The sequence below is a fragment of the Mercenaria mercenaria genome, chromosome 1 (genome assembly GCF_021730395.1).
Source record: "Mercenaria mercenaria strain notata chromosome 1, MADL_Memer_1, whole genome shotgun sequence".
In the NCBI taxonomy this organism is placed as follows: Eukaryota; Metazoa; Mollusca; class Bivalvia; order Venerida; family Veneridae; genus Mercenaria; species Mercenaria mercenaria.
Window position 1 is genome coordinate 19087872 of NC_069361.1, and position 16115 is coordinate 19103986.

Genomic DNA, 16115 nt, shown 5'->3' on the forward strand with positions numbered 1-16115 from the left:
AATCAAAATCGTAATAATTTAGTTACAGTTACAGCCATGAAGAAATCATGTTACTCTGTTCTTCTTTAGGTTAAAGCATACTTTGATCAGTTCCAAGCAACACTTGCACTCTCACAACGATTTATATTACAGAAAAAAGCAAAGTAAGAGGTTCGATTATTGTCTGAAAACACTGATCTAAATGAAGGTAAATACCGCATTGTTACATGGTTGTTAAAAAATTATCTTGAAGATGGCTGTCTGCCATAGAAAATATAACTATTTGATCTACGTATTGCATGACGATCGCTTATAGCAAAACACCTCCTGCCCGTTCCAAGACGATGCCTCGCTGTATGACGTACCGTTTGGGTCAAAAGTCTGAAATCGCTCGAGCGGTACCATAATATACAGTGAGCTTGTATTTCAATCGGTAGATCTAAATAAGTACACGCTGTGTTCCTATATTTTTTATTTGTTCGATCTGTCATCTTGTGTGTTTGCTTTGCATGTGTGTGGTCATTTTTACGTCCGCTAACTGTGAGTTTCAATTTGGGAAGGCTGCTTTTTCCCCTGTTGAATATTCATCCTTGTTTTTTTTTTTTTTGTTTTTTTTTGGGGGGCGGGGTTTGACGAAAATTTAAAACGGCTTTTCAGTTAGGGACATGGCAATGTCTTAACTAACGCTATTCCCTATTTGCCACAATCTAAATACTAAAGAAACAAGAGATCCATTTGCAAATTATATATTCGGAAATAATGTTATGATTTAAAAAAAAATAATGTTGTCTTATTTTCTTTCCCTTGGAGTATTTCATGGCAGAGAATCTCTGCTACTTCTGCAGAATGCTGCGGTCAGCTAGGGTCAGTATGTATTTCATCATGCAGCTCAATAAATCTCTAGGATCTAGGATAACTAGCTGGCAAGGCTTATGATATAATTGATATGATAGCATTCTACATTTGGTGGATAGCTTTAATATGTGTAGCACCCGATTAACACCCTATACATGAATATATGGACAGTTCAGATATGTTCTGAGATCAACATCAGCTATTTATCTGTTTAAATATTTTTATCTATATTTTAAAAGATCACAACAGTATTGAAGTTTAAAAAACACCTTTTTCAATACTTATATAATGTACTTGTATGTAGATAAGACTATAATAAAAAATACATATCTGTCTTACACTTTATACTACGCGCACATATGATTTCAGAATTATGCCTTGAGGTTGAACCTGGTATTAATTACACTAACTTAAACATCGCACAATCATCAGCTTATTAGCACCGCGCTTTATGACATAGGCCAACAAGTAAATAAAAGAATATGTCTTGTTTATAATAAAGTAAAGAACAGAAATGAGCTTCTTAAGTTTCGCTTTTAGAGCATAACGCTTCACTTGTTTGAAGCTTGTTTGATATCTACATACATACCGATGCATAATTTCTATAGTTTCTCCAATTCTGTAAGTCAGACACCAGTTTATCACAAGTTTCCAAAATCACAGAAAACTTTGTCTACATTAGGTAAATAGTTTACCGCCATCTGAAAACTGTATGAAAACTAATAATATGTAATCCTTATATTTTTAGCTTAAATGTTTATAATACAATAGAACATGCATTATTTTAATATAGACAGGTGAATGTTTTAAAAGAAATAAACGGATAGATAATTTGATATAAACATATACATTTGTATTGTAATACAGATATTAATATAACAAATGTATGATCCTGCTGACGATCGCTCTTACAATGCTCTCTTTCCTCGAATTACACAAAGACCCAAATAATTTCATTTGTCCCTTTTCATGACTATATTACATTAGTATAATCAACAGGCATAATGAAATTAAAACACATAAAAAGAAAACCAACAAGTCTAATTAATCTGAATACAAATCATAAAATGTATACGTAATTCATTTTCAGTCGACTGTATTTTAAAATACTCAAAACATGGAATGCTGTTTTTTAAAACAACTAGCAGAATGATATGCAGATCTAGTGGTCTCTAGTAAACTAATTTAATACATTGCAACACATCACGTTTAAATTTATTATAATATTCCAATGAATAGCAAACAATCTGAAATGTTTACTGCATTCATCTGCTATCTCAAGTAAGAGCAGACGCCCAATATATCTGTCAATAATACAGGCTTATAAATATGTCTCTTCAGGCGCTGTGAAATTGTGAACATGAATGATTGTTTGAACCGTTGTCCTGAGAGTCAAAAAGTAAGAGCAGAACAAACGGTGCAACAATTAAAAGGTTCGAGGAAATAGACCTGTAAATCATCAGACAATCAGCGCAAACACTAAAGTTATATAGAAGAGTTACAGCTTTATTCTAACGGAACAGCAATGGCAAGCATCAAATGTGAAACTGGTCCAATCAGATCAGAAGCGATTTAAACTAACAACTGTAAAGGCTTTGAAAACTGAAGAATAAATGAACGGGACGGCTCGGACGTGGGTCGAAAATGCAAGATGAAGAATTAATCTAAAGCTCAATATATGAAATCATTTAAAATATCAGTTTACGTAAGGGTAAAACGTTTGTCTTTGATATAAAAAATTGGAACGAATTAGTTGCATTACATCAACATTAATATTTTCTATCCTATGTAATTTTTTCTTGTAAGGACAAGTCACTACAAGACAACAAGTAGCAGAACATGAAATCTTGCTTCGTCTTATGACTCAATGAAAGGACAATGTATAAACCTTTAACTTACCTTTTTAACGACAAGATTTTCCTCTAAATTCAAGATGTAAACTTTTGTGTGCATTTGTGTATCTGAGACATCAAAGTCATTTAAATAAACTTCACAAACATATGATTGTATTCAATTATTGATATCAGTTACATTCACAATTCATTTTTTACTTTAACGCATAATAAAAATCATTTGTTGTATATATGTTTAAACTTAAGTATGCCGTTTAAGGTAGTTGCGCATGTTAGTGTCATATTTTTTATTTATCCTTAAAGACACTGATTCTGGAATGCCTGGTATGTGGCCTATGGAGATGATAAGGTCTGCATATTGGCGATAAGGGCCAATACACAAGTCAGGACCATTGGTAGACTTGCTTCTGTTTATCATAATAAGCTACTGTATAGCTACTGTGCAGTAAATAAATTGCAGGTGATATTTCTCACCTTTATAGCAAATCAGTTCTCACCTTTATAACGAGTTTAGAAAGCTTGATTGAATTAGGGCTAAATAAACAAAGTGATAAGATACAACAGTGTTTATCATATTTTTAATAAAGTAAGTTTTTTAACAATTACATCTTATTATTGCTGTTTTTTATTATCAAAAATATAAAAAATGCATTCAGGCACATAGCTTTTAGAAGTAATAAATTATTGTGTATTTTGAACAATGATATATCTTTATTGCTGGATTTTATTATACATAAAAGAAAGTTAACATTATTTAGACAACACAAGAGGAATTAAGCATTTTTAATGTATAACATCCTTCTGTCTATATACCTTCTTTATCTATTAAAAATGCAACTGAACGCTTCTTTAATTACTAATAAAATCCAGCAATTATCTTTTTTTTTTCGTTTTTATTTTGTTACTTTTGATAAAAAGATCATAATCATTGAATAAACAAACTTGTAATTTCTCTTATTAAGTTTTGAATAATTATTTTATAGTGAGAAATGCTTTGCTATAAGAGTTATAATTTAATTGGCCAGGACATTACTCAACATGACTGAGCAATCAAAATTAGTATCTTATCAATTAAAATAATTTTGTGTACATGCTGAAAAAAGTCTTTAAAAAAACAACAGCATTTCAATTAATAAAATGCAAAACACAGGAAATAACCAGTTTACCTGTAGGCAATAAAATTTATGATTCTCTGACAATAATTAAGCTACATGTCAAGTCTACAGGGGTTTTATGGACCCTTATCAGACTGGACCAGACAGGATCTTGTATATTGGGGATTAAAAAGTCTGGTATTTGGGGGGGGGGGGGGGTCACTTATATAGGAGATTTTCTTTGCCTTTAAAGTTTTCCATAATTTGAAGACAGTCAAAATATTTGACATATTTGAACCTTCAAATTGGGGTATTAAAGATGGCAAAGGATAACTTTTTTCTAAATGACCCGAACATAGTTATTGTCTGTGAAGATTGTTATGGTATATTAATGATAATAATTTTTAAATCTTAAAACAATTTTACCAAATAAAAATAGCCGTCTAAATTCGTTAAGAGAAAGAGTTGCATCTCAATTTCATTTTGGGAAACAGTTGTTAGGGAACGCCAGTATTTGGCCATAACCTTCAATTGTTGACATGCATAACTACCTTATAATACGAAATACATATTGATCTCTTCGTTTTAAGTCGTGACAAGCTTATTGCATTATGGTCTCAATACGAAAACTTATCAGATTGTAATCTGACATGTATTCGTATTTAAAGGTCATAAGGTATGGATTTAAACAGATTGAAATATGTACTTCAATTAAGTTTATTCAAATGACATAAAATTTATAAAGTATATTTTTGTTTCTGTACAAACTGTCACGTAACACAATTCAGGATAGTAAATATCCATTGCTATTTGGAGCAAATTTTTTGTTATGCTCTCTTTTATAACAAATACATTGCACGAATTAGTTTTCTTTTATAATGTCCATATAGTACAAATCATTGTGAAAAACTGTTACCTTCAAATAAAAATGAGAGGAGTTGGCAGGAATTTTTACACAATGAACGAACATATCTTTATGATAGCACGGTCACTGCTTCAATGATTTTTCATCTTTTTGTTTATTTCAGACAAGGCTCGTGTTCTAACGATTTCACAGATCAGTAATAGTAATACTAACACTTACAAAATTAGTGAATGACTTAAAGCCACTGACGACTTACGGACGAAAAATGGCGAGTATATGAATATTACAGACTACTTTCAAGCTCAAATAGAACAATCTTATAGAAATAAATACTCGACAAACCTTGTCTGTTATTTCTGTTAAATATCCAGTGACAAAGACTTTATTCCGTAATATGCTTACTGAATTCATTAATCACTCTCCCTAGAAGTCAGTTTCATTTGCTTCTTAACCCTGTTACTAATATTCGACCTAGTCCGTTTCTGAGAGTATATTAATCAGTGTCCAGCACTTACAGCCCAATCATTGGAAGTATGAGAGAGAATTGAGCTCTCCTCTCCATTGCTACTGAACAACCAATAAATGTTACAGGGGAAAATGCTATGTGGAATAACCTGCATTGTAACTAAGGTTGCGGTATATTTTTCCTAGTCAAATACTGCTGTATATTACTTGTTGTTATTGCACACCATTCTCCTCATAATAAAGGAGATATGGCATACTGCAATGTTTTGATACTTACTGCTTAATGGCATCTGCATGCGGATTCCAATTATCAATTAAAGAAGAAAATTGCACTCAATATTTTTTGTTTAACTGACTTTGAATAGTCTTCATTTAATACATTTTAAGCTGACTTATGTGTTTAAGGAATATATGACAAAACAAACTACTTTCTTTTCCATATTTAGGCAAAATGCAGTTATTACTACTTTCATCTCGGGTTATTAATGTCTTCGCTTTTATTCATCATAAAGTTATATACTCGTACAGTCGATATTTCTTTCTATTGTCCTTTATACCGTTTTAATGATTTGTGATATATTTTGTGGTACTGGGGTATTATTGAATAACTTTATTCTTCCGTTGACCTTATTCACTATTACATTTTTAGCTAGAAGCAGGTCACGCTAGTGATGAAAACGTGTCCACAGGGAACAGTCACTAATACAAGTATGTATAGTGTATGGTACATGCAAAGATATGGTGATTGGCTCAAAATTGAATTTATCTAAAATGCATGTTGAATGCAGATTATGATAACAATCATGACACGTGCTGAAGACATATATTGGGATTATGCCCTTAATTACCTATTTAAGTCTTTCATGCGTTATTTAATGTATAATGAAATAATCGATGTAGGTGCATTATGCATGTTTTCGTTTTTTTTCTCCATGAACACAACGAAAGAATTTTCACCAGACTGTCAAACGCGCAACATTAACTTTTTATCTATTCAATGTTAATCCTACTAACATTACCGTAATGTTAATCCTACTAACATTACCGTAGAGTCATAGAAGCAAAGAAAATATTTAAGTTTTCCAACCAGTCATCAAACTAGTTTGAAAAAAGAAGTAGATGGCACGATAAAAGATGTCTTCTAATATTTTGGGTATTATATGTATAGCGATTGAGTCAGATAAAGTTGCGCTCTTGGCCTTTTTTAGTACATTTGTACTTAACATATGGCTATCAGCACAATAATGGCCATAACACTAAATCTGCTCTCTGCAAACTGAATGAAGGATGTATTGAGCAAAGGGAAATAAAGAAAAAAAAAGATATATATGAATTGCAGCCAAGTGAAATTAAACCAGAAATTTAGACATCATATGAACCCAGTAGCACAATATAGGGTAGTCACTATCTATCTAATGTAAACGTAGAATGCTCCGATCACAATCTTAATGAGACATTCCATTTCGGGATAAGTTCATGTGTTAAATAACACTGGACTCTGTATGGCAGCATAAACAACTATATGAAAAAGAAGGAAGTGGTATATTTGCAAATCATTGAGGAAGTGGGAGCAAATATGATATCCATGCATATGTTTACAGATGAAAAACGAAGGGAAACGGAACACTTATTTTATTCTACCTTCACCTCGGGGGAAGTAAAAGTAGAGAGAGATATTTATTTCTAAGACAATGTATTTAGGATTGTAAGTCGGTTGTGTTTTAAACGGGTTTCTAGATGTTTATTTACAATTATTTGTATCAAACACATTCGAAAGAACGAAATCCAAGTTAATAATAAACAGTCTTTAAAAATGAGCTAACCTTGGGAGCTTTTATCCATCTACTATGGACTTCATCAGCCAACTGATCTTCTTTACACAGACTGGGGTTAAAGCTCTCAAGGTTAGCTTTCAATAGATTTTTGTGCGAGAAAGTAAAAGGCTATAAACATTTTAATAATGACTGAAACCACACAGTTGAATTTTCATTCAAATAAACAGTCTTTTTAACCGCCGTTTAAAAATGAAAAGGTGTTTTGACACAGATAGTTACTATGGTAAATTATCAATAGAATCTCATTCGGTCAAATTGGCGTATGCGCAACTTATGCATTTCATTACGTGGTGTCGTCACGTCGAAATTTTGACTTTTGCGTTGCTTCGTCTTGGCGTGAGCACTAATGCAAAAATTGAATTCGGCAGAACGAAATATTTCTTCGGTAGCTCTACCAAGCAAAATTGTGTTTCACGTTGGCGTACAAGTCAAGACAAAATAGAAATTTTCGTTTCTCGCACTGGTGCGTGCGACGCTAACAAAGATTTTGTAATGGTGCAAGCACAATAACGAAATCAAAATATTGGTTTGCGTGCAGCTTATGTAGCACACTTTGTTTTGACGTCCTGACGCACCCGCTAATGCGAGACAACGAAATAATTCATTTCTATCTGGCGTGTGACGTTTGTTGATCGTGCGTGTGCCAACGCGAAATATATTTTTTACTACTGAGTACAATGGTTTTATGTAGTTACAAGTCGACTAACCGAAACTTCCAAAATTTCTTGGCACGAACGCCATGTCGATACTATTTAAATCGTGCGAACGCAATGTCAACACAAATAAATATATTACATAAATCGCTCGAACGCCAGCTAGACACATAGGAATGTTCTAAATCAGCTACCATAAGTTACTTTTACCTACTTATTACAAAAGTGAATATGATATCAATACGTTATTCGTTCAGATAGGAAAAGGCTCCAGTAGACTTTTTGAAATGAATTTTGAAGGAATTCTTTAGTCTTAAAATGTTTTATGCTTTGCAACTATGGACTTTAAATTTTAATTTGTTCGCTTTTACAACTTTTTCGCATCATCAGCATCCTCATTTGAATACTGTCGATCGTTGTTTGGTAACTACTGCTAAGTTTGATATTGAATGATTGTAAAATTCACTGAAAACTAATTGAATTCTTTATATCGATCAGTTAGTAGCAATCAATCAATATTTATGTACAGCAGCATGTAAATGACACATAGAGTATAAATAATTCTTATTGATAAAAATACAACACCAGGATTTGTTTTTAGGTTTTAAGAGAATCATTACATTTTAGCCTGCCTTAAGAGAACACATATAAGAATTTCTTCAACATACTTTCTACCAGCGATAAATTATGTAACCGTATTACAAAAATGTCAGAGAGAAAAACTATAACCATTGTTTAGATCTCGTCCCATTAGGTCATGACAAAGTTATTGCATTATGTTATGGTTTAAGTATGTACAGTGCCAAGTTGTTTCTCAAATGCGTTAACAATAATTATCATCTTAATTAAACTTAACCAGACAGAATATATATATATATATATATATATATATATATATATATATATATATATATATATATATATATATATATATATATATATATATATATATATATATATAATCTTCTTTTCAAGTAAAAACAATAGAATGTTTGACACTTGATACTCTTTCGGATCGTACTTTGAAGCAGTTTATCGCTTATTCTTTCCCTATTACAACACAATCCTTTGAATGGCATTAATCTCAGTTTGTTAAACGATCGGTTCCATTCGAAAGGAAATTCGTATTTCTTTGTGAAAAATATTATGTAGATAGATAAATCGTTGTTTACAGTGACATTTGTACATCATAGCAAATACAACAGTATCATACAAATGAAATATAGTACAACCGGCCCGATGGGCTTATAAATTTACAAAACATTAGAAATTGCTGATCTGAAAAGCAATGTATGGACATTTTAAATGATTACCGAAAACAAATATAATGTAGCTACAAAATATTTCAAAGCTGATTTGAATTAACGATGGGTTAATGACCTTCGCCTAGCAAACGCACATAACAGATATTTAGCTGTTCTCCTCGGAAAGTCCAACAATAGAGTTTTCACAAGTTCTTCTTCTGAATGTAAGTTTAAATGTGACACAGTGTCATCACAAAGTCTCTGTCTTATTTCATGCTCTACCTCATTCGTACACACTGTCTGCACAACCTGGTTTCTAGTACTTTACCAGTGAAGAAAGGGAACACACCACAGCGGAATTGTGCCACAATCGAGCGTTCACTTCTTGATAAATTAAGCTTCACATACATTTCTGTTTCATATCTACTTTTGAAGAGTTTATAAGTTCTACGTTTTGGCGAATACTAGTAGTTCAATTTGTCTGGCCAAGTATCTGCATAATAACGAAATAGTCTCTGTTTTACCTCGGCAATATCTACTTGTGATTTATTAACAAAAACATCAGGTAAATCTATATACACAAAAACTAGACAAATTTCTGAATACCAGTTACAATTTAAATTTAAATGTTCGTAGTAATATTCAAAAATGTTCTTCGTAAGCCGTGTGTTTTCAAACGAAAGAAGTATATTCCATAATCTAACCATATTCAGCCATCTCCTTTGTGTAGCTGGAAGCCAAACAATGTCACCATTAACTGCCAAAGTTAGTGTGAATCTGTGCACACCCAAAAAGAAACAAATGGCACTATTTTGTACATAGTCATAGGCTTAAATCCCGACACATATAGTCTAGGACTGGGATAACACAAGCATTATAAAGCTTTTCAAAAGCAGAGAAACCGAACTCTTTAATACAGTTAACTTTTGCACAAATACCACCAAATGCTCGTCCAGCGCCTGAAGAAAGAGCTTTAGTGATTGAAAAGTCTAATTTCTCATGAAAAATAATCCCTAAGTATTTATATTGGTCAACCGTCTCGATAATATTCTCGCCTATCTTAAATATGTATTGTGTCCGTGGCTGTCTTGATAGTCTGAAATGCACTACTTTTGACTTTGATATATTGATCAACAGCCTCCGTCGCTTACACCATTCATGTATTGTGTTTAACATCAGCTGAAGGTCATGCTCATTTTCGGCTAGAAACAAAATATCGTACGCATATAACAATAAGGAGCACTTAATATTTATTTAATTTAACAAGTTGAACTCCAACGTCTAGTCCGTTAATTTCAGTGGCTAAATCATTGGCGAAAATTGAAAAAAAATGTGGGAGATAAACTATCACTTTGTCTGACCCCCGAGAAACACTTGAACCAGTTTGTCAACGACCCATTTATCTAGATACACGATACAGTATCGGTATACATACTTTTAATCGACTTGTAGAATTTACCATCCACATTGTTCTTGAGCAGTTTATATAAAAGTAAGTTTCTGTCCACAAAATCAAAAGCCTTTTTTACGTCCAGGAAAGCTGCTAAAACATTTTTCTTGTTTTTTATAATCAGACTGGCTAGGCAAAACGACAGTCCTCGTGTTGTTACGTCAGACCGAGCGTATTTGACCGCCAATGCTGAAGAAAAAAATGGCGAATTCCGATCACGATACTCAGGTGAGGCATATTTTTCCCTTGTATTTTCCATCGTATGCACAATTTACTTAAATGACTAGTCTTACTGAATATCTAAACCATCTCTCCATTCGCCGAAATATTTAAGTAAATTGCGCATACCAACGCGAGGACTTTCGTTTTACCTAACCATTGTGTAATGCTATTTAAAGCAAAAATATGGTCCTCACATGAACGCGACTTTCGAAAGCCATTTTGTTCCTCGGCGTACATGAAAGTGCAATTCCATGAAAAGCAATTAAGGTATCATATCAGGTTACGTAAAATATATAAATAATTTAACTTGTCCATAACTGATCGAAAGAGATAACGTTTAATACCAGTATAGTCACATTTCGGACACATTTTGTCTCACTTTATGAGATCAAAATTCTCATTTAAAACCTGAACTATATAAAATATGCACCGAACTGTTTCCTGGAACAGTACCAATTATATTTTCTAAGTTAATTCAAAACTCAAAGCGCATGTACCATATTGTTTGGTTACAAAATGCTTGTTAGTCTTACTTAGAGGGGAAGTCTGTGGACATGACCGACTAACATATGATAATTGTAGTTGTATTCTATGTATAATTTTACTGTATATACACATTCATAAATTTGATGCTAAAGAGTAACGCTTTGAAAATGTTGCGTTCGTTCTTGGAGCACTGATTCTTCTATGTCCTTATCAACCTAGTTCTTTCTGCAATTATAGCCATTCTAACTAATGTAATTATGTTCGGTTGTGTTCTTTACTAATTTCAACAGTTATCACAAACAAGTTTTATCATAGAAATTCGGCCGATTTAATGTGCGTCATTATGTAAATTATATATTAATAACTTATTATTTCATTTCAACCTGTCTAAAAATTACAACATTTCTTTGTAATTTACCAATCATGTAAGATTTCCCAGTGGTATAGCAGGGTGTTAAAATAAGTCAAGTTTCCTTTAAGGCGAATTCAGATTGATTACACGATGTTGCAATTTTCATTTCTAACTTAATTTCTTTGAAGCAGAAGAATATTATTAACTTATTCTGGAACAGTTTCACGCGAGGTTTCCGTGACTTTAAGATCATATTAAAATGTTCTGTTGTATAATTTATAGGTTCCTATTCTCTCTCTCTCTCTCTCTCTCTCTCTCTCCTATCTACATCTACATACCCGCGTTAAGAATCTAGAGAAAAACCATATGAATAAAAGATTACTATATACGTTCCTGTCCTTTTACGTCTATCTGATTTTACTTCGAGAATAGAATTCCGCTTATGCCGGATCTAAGTGTCGTTACAGATGTTGCATAGTTCATTATCTGTCATGAACAGATTCAGTCAAACCATACCTGCTAATTTTTTATTGGTTGCATTCTATGCTTTAAAGCTTTAAAAGGATTTTCTGAAAAATTATGTTGAAAGAATATCATTCCCATTTAACTGAAACAGTAAATTGTCATGCAAACTATATCAATATCAAATAATTGTAAATTTGTCAAATCTGGGTACCAATAAATGAATAGCAACGCGCTTTAACAAGGAAGAAATCTTCTTTTTTTGACAGGTAAGAGGTGCTGAGAGATACTCATATACATGTCTCAATCATCTTAAGATACAAGCAGCACTCATCGATAAACAATGATATTTATCGCTGTTTCATGAATACAGTAAAACGTATGTTGATATAACAAGTTTTAAACATAGTTTCTTCTTAATGAAACTGTCACTCTCACGACAGTTAAGTTCTTGACACATTGTCTTTTTTATCTATTAGATCTGTCTACTGTACGTATGAATTTACGGCGAACAATCATTGACATATGAGCAATTTGCGTTGTAACAAAGCCACAACAAGTAAAATCAGACTTTGTTTAGTTTCACGACGTGGTCAGATATAGGAATGAATTTCCTGAATGTCATTTCTTTACATGTTTTGAAGTAATAGTGTGTGTTTCCTTGATTAACTAAAGAAATATTGACTTGTTCGTTTTAATTGCTACTTTGTTCTGATACCAAATTAAAATGCATCTCTTGCCCATCAGTGTTTTCACAATAACGGGAATCTGTGCCTTTATTAGAATATTCATGTAGTAGACATGTTAAAGCTCCAATGCTTTCATGCTTTAAAAGTTCAACTTTCGTTTTGGATAACTTTTCATTTTGAAAGTTTCACAATGCAATGTAATACCTATCCCTACGTTGGCTGCCTGATCCTAATGATTTTCATGCCCTTTTGCACAGAAATATTCTTTATCACTAATATAACATGCAACCAATTACAACATATGAAATGCTAAAATTAAAGAAAAATAATGAAAACCATTAACTGTTTAAAAAAATGTTAAAAGTTAAACTCAAGTCTTTTTTAGTGTTTTAGCGATTATACAATTAGAATAATATTCATCAGTGGTGTTGTTTATTCTTCTATCAGAATGATCTTAGACAAGCTCTAACAAGTGAGCCAAAACAACAGGGTCATCTACTGACCACAAGCTATCATTTTTTGAAGTTCGGGGACTGTATTCCAAAGCATTTTTAGTTATTGGGTGGATACCGTTTTCAGTCACAAGGTCAATGTGACCTTTGACCTACTGACCACCAAAACAAGAGAGACCATCTACTCATTTTATAAAGTTCGGAAGCAGACGTCCAAATCCTTCGACAGTTATACAGCGGAAGCCGTTTTCAGTCTTGAGGTCACTGTACCCTTGGCGTTTGGCCTACTGGGTCAAATAAAATAGGGCCAGCTATGAACACATCCAATCATATTTGACTACTGAGACCACCCATTCCCTATTTATTGATCGGGCCGACCAGCAGAACGACTAATTATGAGCAAAATGATTACCATAAAACCATTGCAACAACTCATCTATCGTCGTAATTTATTTATTCTGATTCTCAGATAAAATTATACTATTTTCATATGCTATCTCGAATTAAGGCCAATACCCAACTTACCTATACAAAATTGATGCCTGAAATACTTTCCTGTATGGATAGCATGCATGAAAGAAGCAACGATCAAGAAGGTCAAACAGAAGTATCAAAATGAGCGTACTGGCGAAAACATGGCCAAACAATACAGGGCACTGAAAGTGGAAAGACATTCATAACAAAGTGTTATTCAAAAACAACGTATATGGTAAGTCACAGATCAGTGAAAAAAGTGGACGAGAATCGGCTGACATGATCCAAAATGTATAAATAGTCGAAAATTTCTTTTATGAAATCTTGGATAGTTTTAATGAAACCCCGGTAAAAGAACTTGTGCCTCTATAATAGTGCAGAAAATAATCAAAAGGAGAACATCTATCATATGCAACAAAGATGTCATTAAAAGGCAACTTTTCAATATCGTTTATCAAATCCTTCCAGCTTGATTGAAGAAAACAAACTAATTCAATATGTAACATATTCAGTTGAACACCATGCATTCTCTTTTAACTAATGTGTCCTATGTGTACATTTTAAACTTAATCAATTGTCAGCTGAAATTGTCTGATTTTTAAAGGTATTGTGTCAATAATGAATAGCTTTACTCGTTCATTGATCTTAGATAAATTAGATATTTTATGAAGGACTAATGTGTTCATTTTAGGGCAAACCTATTGAAATAGATACGGATCTGTAAAATATTTCATTGATCTGCTCGAAAGGGAATGTGCCTAAAACGGCTGCGGAAAAACATTTATTATTCTAGGGAACTGGTTCATGATAAAGCTTTAAATGTTATCATTTCAAAACAGATCAAAAAATATCTTTTAATGATTTACGCATTTTAACTCCTCTTACTGATCACTGCTTATTACAGAAAGAGTAAACAAATTTTCTATTCATTTAACATATTTCCCAACTAGTGCGTTTTAAATAAATATTGCATGCGTACGTGTGCTGATATTACTTTTTTAAACTTTAATCTTTCTTTTTCCCTAAATTATCAAACTTTTGTTTAAAATGGACATAAACAGTGCACGTAGTCTTATCTCTACTACGAAACGAAGCATTTTCCCCTAAATTCTAAACACGGAAATTCTCTAATCTTGAAATATTCAGAATTACCACAGATATATAGAACCTGAAGTCGTACAATTCTAATTATGTTTTCCTTACATATATAAAATGATTATTTTCATTACAATATATTTATTATCACAATAAATCTTTACAAAATAATAATGATATAAGATTATCCTGCGGAAAAGAAGACGATAAGAATGAGTCTTTTGTTTAGATGAATTCAGATTGATTACAAGACGTTTCGATTTTGATTTTTAATTTAATTTCTTTTACGTTAAAGAACTTTATTACAATATTTTGCAAAATTGAATTCGAGGCTTTCCGTGTATTGAATTTAATAATATATATTTATAATGCTGTATTTCAATTCTCCATTCTTTTTATATCTGATTAAAAGTTCATTGAACCTTTGTAGCACCGTATCAATAATAAATATCTTCAATCTATTTCTGATCAGTCTGTTTTTTTCCCCTAAAACATGTCACGCTACAGATAAAACCCTGCTCAAGAGAATAATCATTGAAACAAACACGTGTAGTATCTATGAAATAATGCGGTGTTTGGCTCGAGATTGATTGGGTCTAAAATGCATGTTGAACGCATATAAGTATGCCACTTAATCTGCTTTGGGTATTTGCTTTTGATGAACGTCAAAATATCATAAATTCAAACATATGATAAATTGAAATCAATCTTAATGATTACCATTTACGTTGAAAGGGCTGGTGAACTACATCAATGTAGGAATGGACGTGTATGTTATTGAAGACAAGGTAAAAAAATGACCAAAAATCATATTAAGAAAGGCAAACAGTGGGGCACTGTACTGAAATCATCAATGGAAAAATACGACATGGGCGATTAAACCAAAAAACTATGCCACAAAATTTCACTTTTATTTCCAACCTTGTCCCAATATTACAGGGCAATGTAAAGGGAAGTTGTCCCTGCCATGACAACCAGTAATACACGCAATTGGTAACAAAAAGACCGGTCTCGAAAGGTAACCCCGTCACCACCCCCCCCCCCCCCCCCCCCCCCCAAAAAAAAAAAAAAAAAAAAAAAAAAAAGATTCTCGTGTAAATTATTATAAAAATAATCTAAATGTCATAATCCCTACCACGGACTAACAACAGAAATACCGTAAGTGCCAGAGAAAATAGCAACACTTCTTACGTGGCGACTGAGGACAGCTATCACACAGTACTTTAAGACTGATGTTGGTTATGTAGACCAAACTGATAACAATATCCTTCACAGCCAAGCAAATTAACAAAGGATTATTTGTTTGTTTTTGGGTTTTACACCGTTTTTCAACTGTTTTTCAGTCATGTAACGGCGGGCAGTTAACCTAACCAGTGTTCCTGGATTCTGTACAAGTATAAACCTGCTCTCCGCAAGTAACTGCCAACTTCCACACAATGTTGTTTTTCAAATAGTCACGGAGAACATACGCCCGGCCTGAGGATCGAATTCACGACCTGCGATCCGTAGACCAATGCTCTACAATAAAATGTGCATCGATAAAGAACATTCAAACTTTGCCAAACCTTTTATTCTCACCCACGCCCTATC

General features: G+C 32.7%; 1 protein-coding gene across 6 annotated transcripts in view; it reads right to left on the reverse strand.

The window, feature by feature from the left end:
- Window positions 1–16115, reverse strand: part of LOC123524188 (muscarinic acetylcholine receptor M1-like) — a 126669-nt gene that overhangs the window by 52015 nt on the left and 58539 nt on the right. Inside the window, exon 1 of one of the 6 annotated variants that reach the window (XM_053541340.1) lies at window positions 4989–5162. The exons of the other annotated variants lie outside the window; for them this stretch is intronic. The gene's annotated coding sequence lies outside the window, so the exon portion shown is untranslated. Of the gene's footprint in view, window positions 1–4988; window positions 5163–16115 lie in introns of those variants that run through there. 6 annotated transcript variants of the gene reach the window in all.